This window comes from Silurus aristotelis (genome assembly GCF_946808225.1).
Source record: "Silurus aristotelis genome assembly, chromosome: 6".
In the NCBI taxonomy this organism is placed as follows: Eukaryota; Metazoa; Chordata; class Actinopteri; order Siluriformes; family Siluridae; genus Silurus; species Silurus aristotelis.
The window spans coordinates 1,660,821-1,673,051 of NC_139579.1; positions in this window are offsets into that span (position 1 = coordinate 1,660,821).

Genomic DNA, 12,231 nt, shown 5'->3' on the forward strand with positions numbered 1-12,231 from the left:
CATCTGGTCCAACTGACTTTCCACTTTTCATCCTCTTAATAGCTGCTCTCACTTCCTCCTTACTAATCCTATCCACTTCCTGCTTCACCATCACCAGTTCATCCAACCCTCTCTCTCTCTCTCATTATCCTTATTCATCATCTTCTCCAAAATACTCCCTCCAACACACTCTCCTCACTAGTCAACACATTTCCATCTCCATCCTTTATTGCTCTAACTTGCAGCACATCCTTCCCAGCTCGGTTCCTCTGCCTGGCCAATCTCTACAAATCCTTTTCTCCTTCCTTAATGTCCAACTTCTCCTCCAGCTCATATGCCTTTTCCAGATGTAACACCAAGTACCTTTCTAACTGTCTTCCTCATCACTTCTACAGTAGTTGCCCAATCATCCAGCACCTCTACACCACCACCAAGCTCCTGTCTGACCTCCTCCCTAAACCTCACACTACAGTCTTCCTCCTTCAGTTTCCACCATCTAATTCTTCTTTCAGTCCTCACTCTCCTCCTCTTCGTCTTCACCTTCAAAACCATCCTACAGACCACCATCCGATGCTGTCTATCTACTCTGTTCACTGCCAACACCTTACAGTCTCCAATCTCCTTCAGGTTGCATCTCCTACATACAACATAGTCCACCTGTGTGCACCTTCCTCCACTCTTATATCTTATATATTACATCCCAAAAGTGTTTAATACAGTTAAGGTGAAGGCTCTATAGCAGGAGATCTTACACTCCAACCCATGTGAAGCATATCTTCATGAAGCTAGCTTTGTGGATTGTCATGCTGGAACAGGTTTGGGTCTCCTAGTTTAAGTGAACAGAAAATTGTATCCAAAAGACATCTGATACAATTGTGCGCCTCGAAATTTGTGCAGTTTGGAGAAGATATATTACTTCACAACAAAGATTCTGAAATCATTCTCCATGTAGTTGATGGTGTGATCGTTTTGCATTGCCTTCTAATTGTCATTGTAATGTATTGGGGAATGTTCCTGACCTGTTTTTTCATCATAACAAACATTGAATGGAGATCACACTGATATGAGTACGAAAGCTCACTAAGAAGACAAAACTCAAACTCTTTTACAATACTGAATAAAGAATTCTTTCTGTCATTCTGAGCAGGGCGACTGGACCACTGAGGGACAGACTGAATTAAAACAGATGCATTCAGTTATACATCGCTGCCTGTGCGCGGCTTGGCATCTTTCCAACGTCACCTTCACCCGTTCAGGAAAGCCCTGGATAAAATATCTGATACAATTATGCCATGAAATGGGATGTGATGAGTTGCATGTAATAATTTTTTTTTTATTCGTGCATTTTTGCCTCTGGGATGACAGGGGATGTATTTGAAGTTCATTTTTTTTAGTTCCTTTGATAAAAAATAAATTGGCAAAATATGATCCCAGACACTTTTCTGCTATTAAAATAACACATGCAAAAAAATTAGCTCCGTAATCATGTGACAATTTTGATGTTTCTTTGCGCTTTTAATATTCAGAGCTTCGTGAGAACTTGCACTGAATCTGTATCGAGGGATCCAATATAAGACGCTTGATTATTGTGAATTTGTGGTTTGTTAAAGGTTCATTTTGGTATTGGTGGGATATGTTATTGTCATAAGAAATGTATCTTTATAAAAACGAAACCTAAACCTACATCTAAAATATACCACCAAGAGCATGATCGTATTATTATCAGTAGTAGTAAAAGTTGTATTTGTTTGTTTGTATATTTCTATATTTATTTTATTTTATTTTATTTTTTACACTTCCACTGTTTGATGCTCGTGCTCTGATTACTTCAGGTTTACCAAACCAGCACTCAATATAAATAATAAAAATACCTTGCAGAAATAAAACCATATAGTTTAAAACTATAAATCTATAAAACACAATCGCAAAATTGCTGAATACTGATTTAATCTACTAAGTATCAATGAACAATATGAAGTCACAAATCAATCCAATTATTTAACTTATATGATGGAAAATCAAATATTTTGATAGATCTTCATGAACCAAAAGTCAAAAAATGTAACGTCACATTGGAGATGAAACCTAACCCCAACCCTGTTCATGCTGTCAATAAAGGTGCTTGGACCTCTTAATCACTGCTTGTATATGATGGAAACATGAGTCGAGGTCAAATACAATACTGATGAGAATCCAATGGCAAAACATGGTGTCTAATCCGCTGTCCCAGCTTTCCTGATGTTCACCTCTGTAATCTGGCCTCATCTGTGTTTACACTGACTGTCCCAAAGGAAGCAGAAGCATTAAGAGAAACCAGACACCAGACTCTGCCTCTGCTTTACAGGCCACACCTGTATGTAAGGTCTTGGTTGGAAAAAAAAAAACAATAAATTTGTCATTACACGGTTTGTTGTGGCGCATCTGCTGACGAGCGGAGTGAATTTTGCACCTCTGCATTACAGAGAGGATGGAGTTTTCTGTTTGCTGGATTAATAACTTCATTAAAAGGCTTCAGGCGAAGAGGAAGTGAACAGTGAGGTTTTGCTTCGCTCTCAACGAGCCATGAAATTACTGCACGCCCCCCTGAAAATAGTAGCTGATGGAAAGGGAAAGAGCAAGTCCCAGGGGTGCAAAAGAAAGTCACACACATGCACACATTCACACTTATTTTTACTCCACACTCAATACCTCTCTCTCTGTGTATGTGGTCTGCCACAGAAGTAAAACCACAGGCCATCAATATCAGTCAGCATGGTCAAGGAAAAACCGCATGCGTTTTACATGTCACAAATTATTTGTTCATGACATCATGTGAATAATATTTAATTACATGTGGCACAGATTGTCAATGTGAGAGAATCTGAAAGAATAGTCCCCACATTAGACAACATTAATTTCTGATTAATATTCAGGGGGAAAGAATCACATTTGCAATTAACTCATTTATATGTATAAACAAACAAACAAAAATGCTGTAGCAAAAAGTAAAAAAAAAACTGTGTGGAAAAAAAACTAAGAAAAAAAGTGTGTAAAAGAAAAATACCATAAAAAAGTAAAAGTCATGTAAAGAACCAGATGTGAAACATGAACAATTTCTACTAGTATAAAACTGCAGGAGTCATGTAGTGTTACATGTGAAAATAAATGTCATCTATAAATAAATTTCATAAGTAAAAAATATTGAATTTGAATTATGTGTAAAAAACAAAACAAAATGTGAAATATAACTTTGTAAAAATTATAATTATATTAAAGTAAATATAAACGAGTTAGGTATAATAAAAAATAAAGTGCATGTTTTTTTAATTAGATTAAAGTCTTATTATAAAGTCTAAAAATCTAAAAATAATAAAATAAAATGTCTTGTGTAAAAAAAAACTTTTGTAAATAAATTAAAAGTGTAAAGAATCAAATGTGACACAAGTACCAAATTTAAATTTAAGTATTTTGTTTGATTGAAATTCCTCATATGAGGTTGAAATCGATTTTAACCCTAATTAATATTTAACTCAAAGACTGTAAAACATTAATGAAAAATAAAGAAACCCTTCTTGGGAAAGCAGATGTAGGAGCAAAAAACATCAGCCTTTATTAAGACGTCACCTTCGTTTTTAAAAGTGCTCCATTTATCCAGCTATTAATGGGAGTTAATTACACGTGTAAGCGCTAAACCTGAAAAGAATCATTAGCGCACTTCTCACTAGGTCATACGCAGACGAGGAAGCCTCCTGCGTCTTTTTGACTGAGAGCTTAATTAATTCAGACGCCGCATTAAAATTTGTTATGAATTGTTAACTCGGTGTGTAGCCTCATTAAGGAAAGCCTCGAGGGGTTGGCCTGCTAATCATCGCAGAAACATGGCCGCATCCTCTCTCTCTCTTGGGGAGATCAGGGTTGGGTTGTTAATTGCAGAGGTGTCACACTTTGACCTTAATGCTTACGGAGATACATTTCAATTCAGTTCAGTTCATATTTGTATAGCAATTAACAATGGTCATTATTAATGGTCATCACTTAGTAGCTTCACAGGATTACAAGTTTACCTCCAAAAAAGTTAGGACATTGTGCAATATGTAACTAAAAACAAAATGCAATGATTAGCAAATCTCATTAATCTATTTTTAAAACAAAAAAAGTCACATTTTTAAACGGTATACGTATATACAGTATGTATTCCATTTTAGGTAATAATTGGGTAAATTTAAATTTGATTGCTGCAACATGTCAAAAAAGTTGGGACAGGGCCATGTTTACCACTGTGTAGCGTCACGTCTTCTGTCCATATACAGCTGTGAACTGAAGATACCAGTTGGTGAAGGTTTGGGAGAGGAATGTTGTCCCATATACTGTACAGGATTCTTGCTGCTCAACAGGTCTGGGTGTTCTTTGTTGTTTTTTTTATTTTATGGTGTATAAAACTGAAATAGTGAAAGGTCCAGACTACAGGCAGGCCAGTTCAGCAAATGGACTCTTCTACTATGAAGTCATGCTATTGTAATCGATGCAGTATGCAGTTAGCATTGGCTTGCTCATATATGCAAACAAAAAGATGTTTTCTGGATGGAAGCATTTGTTATTAAATATTTTTCCAACTGTTTAATTTTAATAACGCTGACTTTTTCCAGACTTTTGTTGCCCCATCCTAACTTTTTTGGACGTGTTGCAGCTATCAAATTCAATATTACATTATGTTTTTCCATAAAATGGTACATTTCCTCAGTTTAAACATCGGATATGTTTTCTATTTTCTGTTATGAGTAAAATATGGGTTTATGAGATTGAATGGAATGAAAGAACTGTTCATAGAAACTAAAGCCCTAAATCACTGTAGCAACCATTTAATATTAATTACAGTTTAAATCAACCATGGCTCTTATGTTCCTCATGAACCTCAAGGCTGTAAATGTGGATCCATCCTCAGCAGCAGCAGCAGCAGGAGCAGCAGCAGAAAGCTGTTTCCAATTGAAGTCACCATCCAGAAGTAGGGTGTCATGATAAATCAGGTTCAAAGAGAGCACAGTTTTTCTCATTCAGGATGAAATACCAAAAAATGTCTTCCCATTTCTTCAACATGTCTGCTGTCAAATTAGCAAATTTACAAAGAAACAAACAACCAAAAAAAAAAATTGTAAAAACACCAGGCGCTTGTTATTGTAATAACATATGCTTTACACTCTTTAATGCAATGCATATAACGAGAATTTCCTAAAATATGAAATCTTTTTAAACAAATTAATGTCAAATTGTCAGGCTGAGAAAGAAAACGTTCTCATCTCACTTTCTTCCACATAAAATACAAAATCAGACTCTGAAGTAAATAAAGCTTATAAATATGGAGTTACAGAATTCATGAAAATCCAGAGCTCAGCAATCTCATGGTGTAAGCATTCTTCCTGTATGCCCAGAGTTTTCAAAAACAATGATTCTTGATTAAAGAACAATGTATCCCTTGTGTTATTGTTTTCTCTCTCAGAAGAGGTAATAATAATGAAAAGGTAATGCAGCCTGTCAGCGAGAAACTGAAAACTTAAAATTACACCTGACATTGGAGAATCCTTCCATAAATTTTAAGTGGTGGTGGTGATGATGGTGGTAGTGATGATGGTGGTAGTGATGTTAGCGGGAAGAGAAGATGACATTAGTGTTATTGATGTTGGCATTTATTGTGGTAGTGATGTAGTGATAGTGGTATTGATTGGTGGCAGTGATGATAGTAGTGGTAGTGATGGTGGTGTTGATGATGGAAGTGGTATTGATAATAGTGTTAGTGATGGTGGTATTGGTGGCAGTTATGATAGTAGTGGTAGTGATGGTGGTGGCAGTGGTAGTGGTGGTGTTGATGATGGTAGTGGTATTGATAATAGTGTTAGTGATGGTGGTATTGGTGGCAGTGATGATAGTAGTGGTTGTGGTGGTGTTGATGATGGTAGTTGTATTGATGATAGTGTTAGTGATGGTGGTAATGGTGGCAGTGCTGATAGTAGTGGTAGTTGTAATAGTGGTGGTTGTAGTGATGATCGTAGTGATAGTGCTGATAGTGATAGTGCTGTAGTGATGGTGGTGGTGTCAACAATGCAGTGGTAGTGATAATGGTCCTTAGTGATCTCCTTAACCAAATTGATAATAAACATTATTGTTTAGTAAAAATGCAACATGCCCTGATTTTCATCTATAATTCAGATTTTTACATCAGAGCCAGCAGAGTACCCAATTCTTTAATCTAAACACAACAAATTGTACTGTAGATAAAATACAAAAAAACATCTACACTCAGTGTTCACCCTGTCCACACATCAGCAGATGGATAAATGGGATATACAGCAAAACCTAATGCAGCACCTGCTGACTGCAAGAGAGCCAAAATTATAAATTGTGTGATAAACAATAAGGCTTGCTGATGAATCGGAGCTGTTGTGAGGGTCTGAGCTGTTAGGAGCTGGTGGAGACGTTGGTGACATTTTCAGCTCGGGTGAACTTTGTGCACTTCATTATCTTCGTTAGACAGGTGGGCGCCTAATGAATGCCCCTGCTGTTTAATTAGCTCCCTATGGGACAGCTAGCTGGATTATCAAAGGAAAAAGTCCATAATTACCATCCGCCATACACACCAACGTCTCACGCTGTCTCAGCCAGGCCTCTCATCTCTCCCATCAAAAGCCTGGAGGTCAGAGGTTAGGTAGGCTTTGGCATGTTGTAAGATAACTGGACTCATTACAGTTGGAACTGTCTTAAAAACTTGAAGATATTTTTGCTCTGATTCATGAATCTCACTGTCTGTCTGGGTGCTTTGTCTGTAGTGATGGTGATGGTAAGTAATGATAGTGGTGGTAGTAGTGAAGTCAGTAGTAATGGTATTGGTAGTAATGATGCTAGTAGGGATTCTAATGGTGGTGGTATTAATGATTATAGTAGTAATGGTGGTAATGATGGTGTTGGTAATGGTGGTAAGGATTTGTGATAGTAATGGTGGTGGTGGTGGCAGTGGTAGTGATGGTGGTTATGATCATGGTGGTGGTGGTAATGATGGTGGTGATGGTGGTAATAATCATAGTGGTGGTGGTAATGATAGTGGTGATGGTAGTGATGGTGGTGGTTATGATGCTGGTGATGGTGGTAGTGATGGTGGTAAGGATGGTGATGCTAATGGTGTGTAATGATGGTGGTGGTGGTAGTGATGGTGGTAATAGAGGTAGAGGTGGTGGAAATTATGGTGGTAAAAATTATGGTGATAATGATGTTGGTAGTAGTGATGGAGGTGGTGATGGTGGTCGTGGTGGTATTGATGGTGGTAGGGATGGTGGTAATGATGGTGCTGGTAGGGGTAGTAATAGTGTGTAATGATGGTGGTGGTGGTGGTTGTAGTGGTGGTTGTAATGTTGGTGGTGGTGGTGGTGAAATGATGGCGCTAATAAGGTTGGTGGGAGTGATGTTGGTGGTGGTAGTGATAGCGGTAATGATGGTGGTGGTGGTAGTGATGGAGGTAGTGATGGGGTAGAAGTGGAAGTGATGGTGGTAATGATGGTGGTGGTAGTGATGGAGGTAGTGATGGGGTAGAAGTGGAAGTGATGGTGGTAATGATGGTGGTGGTGGTTGTAGTGGTGGTTGTAATGTTGGTGGTGGCAATAATATTTATTTAAAGTGACAGTTAAGCAGCATTGAAGCCACCGTGTTAATTGGGCGATGTTTTTGTATCGCTGCAGGCAGTAATTAACTTCCACTTTAATGATATCTGTTCTGTCTCAATTACATGAGCGTGTCAGGACAAGCAAGAAGACAAGCGTAAAGTGACGGCACGTCTGTTGTGGCTCTTTTATTACAGACGATTTCAGGAAGAGTGGGTCAGGTGCATATGCTGACAAGTTAGGAAATAACATTTTCAGGTGATTATGGAGCTCTCAGCCTCAAAATGCTGTACATAGTAAATATAATTTTTAATACATCTAAGACTTACGTTACTTTAATTGTTAAAAAACGGTACAGAAAAGTCACATTTTCCTGATTTTGATTTAAACTGTTCAGTGGCATCTCATGAAAAACACTCGTCTCTTTTGAAGGTTTCACCTCAGAAAGGGGTTGGAGATTTGATTAGCGCTTAGTGGAAGAAGCTAATCTGTACATAACTGCTGAGTAAGAGGGATAGCAGGGAGGAAAGAAGAGACAGAATAATGAAACACACACGAGGGGATGATAAGATGAGAGACGGTTTTTGATGGAGATACAGTAGATCAGCTTTGGATTGTGTGTGTGTGTGTGTGTGTGTGTGTGTGTGCGCGCGAGTGTTTGTGTGAGAAAGAGAAGAAAAATCAGTTTAAGACTAAAAGACAGAGAGTAAAGAGAGATAAAGGATGATAGTTTATGATGGAGGCATCAGAGTGAGAGACCAATTAGATTAAAAAAATAAATGAATTTGGGGGGGGGGGGGGGGGGTAGAACAATGTTTTAGATTATTCTCACAAGGCTTAAAAAATTCCCCCTTCTTTTTGTCTCTATCCCCCTCACTCTATTTTTCTGTCTGTCTGTCTGTCTGTCTGTCTGTCTGTCCACCTCTCTTTCCCTGCCTCTCTGTCTGTCTCTTTCTCAATCTCTCAATCTCTCTCTCTCTCTCTCTCTCTCTCTCTCTCTCTCTCTCTCTCACACACACACACACACACACACACACACACACACACATTTTTCCGCATCTTTGGAATATTTGATTTGAGTAAACACCCCACTGAATGTAATGACTTCCTCTTTCTTTGTGGTGTCTGAAAGGTTGTTAATGCTGGTGTGTGTGTGTGTGTGTGTGTGTGTGTGTGTGTGTGTGTGTGTGTGTGTGTGTGTGTGTGTGTGTGTGTGTGTGTGTGTGATTCTAAGCTGCTTGCTTAGAGAGGTTAGTAATTAGTGGCAGTAATTACACTGATGTCATTGGTTTAATTGTTTTTTAACGTGTGTAAATGTTACTGGGTTTTTTACTTAAAAGAAAGTTTGTGTGTGTGTGTGTGTGTGTGTGTGTGTGTGTGTGTGTGTGTGTGTGTGTGTGTGTGTGTGTATTTTATTTAGGCTGATTTCTGAACACTTGCTGGATTAGAAACATCAAAAAAACCAAGGTCTGGATTGAATTCTGAAATGGACAGATTTTTTTTGCTATAATTGCTGTATGAGTTCAGAGCTTTTGTGCAGTAAAATGGTATAAAATGCAGCAGGCTCACTCTGAAGCTACGCCGAGAGTAAACGTAACACCGTTTAACCTTTACAATGCTCATATTGATTTATCCCAGGCTTATCAAGCTTTAGATCAGAGCCTGAAGGCAGCTTTAGTGGTGGGAGTTCAACTTAATTGAGCAGCTCTGTGAAGACAAAAGCTTCTTTTTGAATGCTACACATTAGCATTCCACCTCGAACAGCGATTACACTCGAAATGTTAGACCGTTTAAATGTTTGCTATTTTATCTATAATATTTCCTTAGAGGTCATGTTTTTAGAGTCTCTTTCTCCCCTCGTGCTGTAGCTGCTTGTAAACCCGGATTGCTAATGCTTGTGAAATAATTAGCCTATTAGCTGATAGACTCTGACAGACCAATAGCGAAAAAAAAAGGTTTTGATGTCACAAACGTTATGAAACTTTAATCTTTGTGTTTCACATGACATGGCTCCATTTCTTCACATTGTGAGCCTGCTAGCATTAAAAAAACAAACTAGCATATATAATATATACTCAAATCCACCAGGACATACATACACACCCGCACCCACACTCATTGTTTGCCTCTTATCCTCTTATCCCGCTTCTTGTCTGGACTATATTCGCGAAAAACATGCAAGAAAAGTAATGTGATGCTAATTTGCTTTGATAAAACTCTCTGGATGAAATTGGAAGCATACGTTTTAATTAAACCCACTTCCTTTTTTTTCCCCTTTTTTTTGCAAATAACAACTGACCACTATAAATCATTTGGAATCACTGAAAAACTATTTTTTCCCTTTTTCTCTGAGAGTGAAAGGCCTTTTCAGGTCCAGATAAAGTGCTAATAAATTACCCGTGTTTCCTGCCTAATGGATGTCAGCCTGCCTCTGCGAGATATCATTGTGTGTCATGAATATTTCGATGGTGTGATTAGATCAAAATAAAAATGCAGTGAATTCCTAAACAGCTCGGCCAAGACGCGGATGATCGGAAATGCCTATTTTTGCCGAAACAGATTGTATTCCTTGCATATGCACAGATAAGAAGTAATTACTCTGCCGCTGGCTCGGAGCTTCTCTGCTCTTTCTGCACATGGGTTTTGAGGATCTTGATGTTGTTGTGGGGGAAAAATGCACGTTTTACTGCAAACAAAAAACAAACAGTAAAAGAAAAGAGATCTGCATGATAATAATCAGCTTCTTATATTTATTTGTATCCAGTACCTTAGTTTTTTTTATTTCAGAAATCTCACATCTGAGTCTGTAAACCGTGCTCTCACTGGAAAATATACACCTGCATCTGAAGCTCTGAAATATTTATACGTTCTGTCCTTCCTAAGACAGACAGACAGATGAATACACTGTATGCCCAAACGTATTGCCTTTTCCAGCAATGTGTACTTCTTCTCCAAACCTTTACCAGAAATTGTATTGTATAAGATGTCTAACTGTAGCATGCAATTTTCCCTTCACTTGAACTACGAGACCCAAACCTGTTCCACCGTGACAAAGCCTCTGTGCACAAAGCCAGCTCCATGAAGATCTGCTTTACAATTTTTGGAGTGGAAGATCTCCTGCTATAGAGCACCAAACGTATTGAGCACCTTTGGGATGAATGTGAATGCTGACTGCACTCCAGGCCTCCTCACCTTCTCACCTACATCCCTACTTGACTTTACTCACACCCTTGTGGCTGAATGAGTTTCCACAAGCACATTCCAAAATCTAGTGGAACATCTTCCCAGAAGAGTGGAGGAACAGCTGAATGAGTACATACCAATCTTATGGTCAGGTGTCCACACACCTTATAACATATAATGTAACAATAAATAGTAAAAAAAGCTCATAAAATATGTAATTCTTAAATAAATTTAAAGCAAATCATAAACACTGTAAAAACGTTTATGGTGAAAGAGGAATAAGCAGTTTGGCAATCCGAATTGGAAAATAATGTTGATTATTTTTCTATAAGAACACGCCCTCGTTAGCTTGATTATTTAAGATAAAATATAAAAATACAATTTAGTTTAATGAGACAGTAAAGCAATGTGCATGTTTATTATATATTATATTATATTTTGTCATAGTTTATTTATTTCTCCTTAATTATTTACTGTAAGCAGAACAGGGAATAATTGTTTATTCCTCACTTTAGTTTATCCAAACAAAAAGAAGTTATGAGTTATTGGAAAGTAAAATGTAAAAAAGAATAAAAACTGTAGCTGAGTGTGAGAGTGTAAATGCACACAAGCAACAAAGCTTCAACAAAGTAAACAAACAGTCATTAGATTTGCAAGACGTGACGTGACGTGTCTCCGGAGCTGCTGTTTAACTCGGTGAAGTTACTTGGTGTAATTGTTCATTACTTTACCCATATGTTTCCCATAAAGAACCTCTTCGATCCATATGGCACTTCTGCTGATGAGACTCGTGGTGTATCTGAGAGACTCGGTCTAATGCTAAACTCTAAACATTCCTAATTGTGGAAAAAAATTAAAACAGAGATTCTGCACAGATGGTTGTCAGAAACGGACTCATCCGTCGAGATGTTCGTACTACAATGTGGTGCACGGCTCAGATGAAATGTTATTTACCCAAAAATACACCAAGAAGATAACGAGTGAAAGGAAAAAAAAAACATCTGGGAAAGGAAATGTGGCATCTGAGAGAGTGCACACTTGTCAGTCATCAGCTGGAAAAAAAAAAAAAAAAAACACTCTCCAGGTTGACAAGCTTTCATCAAACACACTGATGTGTATTCGTCTAGTATGCTGCAGGATGGTGGACTGCCGTAGATAGATAGATAGATAGATAGATAGATAGATAGATAGATAGATAGATAGATAGATGGATGGATGGATGGATGGATGGATGGATGGATGGATGGATGGATGGATGGATGGATGGATGGATGGATGGATGGATGGACGGACGGACGGACGGACGGACGGACGGACGGACGGACGGACGGACGGACAGACACATTATTAATCTACCCCTAACCCATATTTTAGTGCAAATCGAAACAACGAGATCTTCTTCATCTTCATTCAATGATGAAATTCTCTCTGATGGATATGGTCTGTT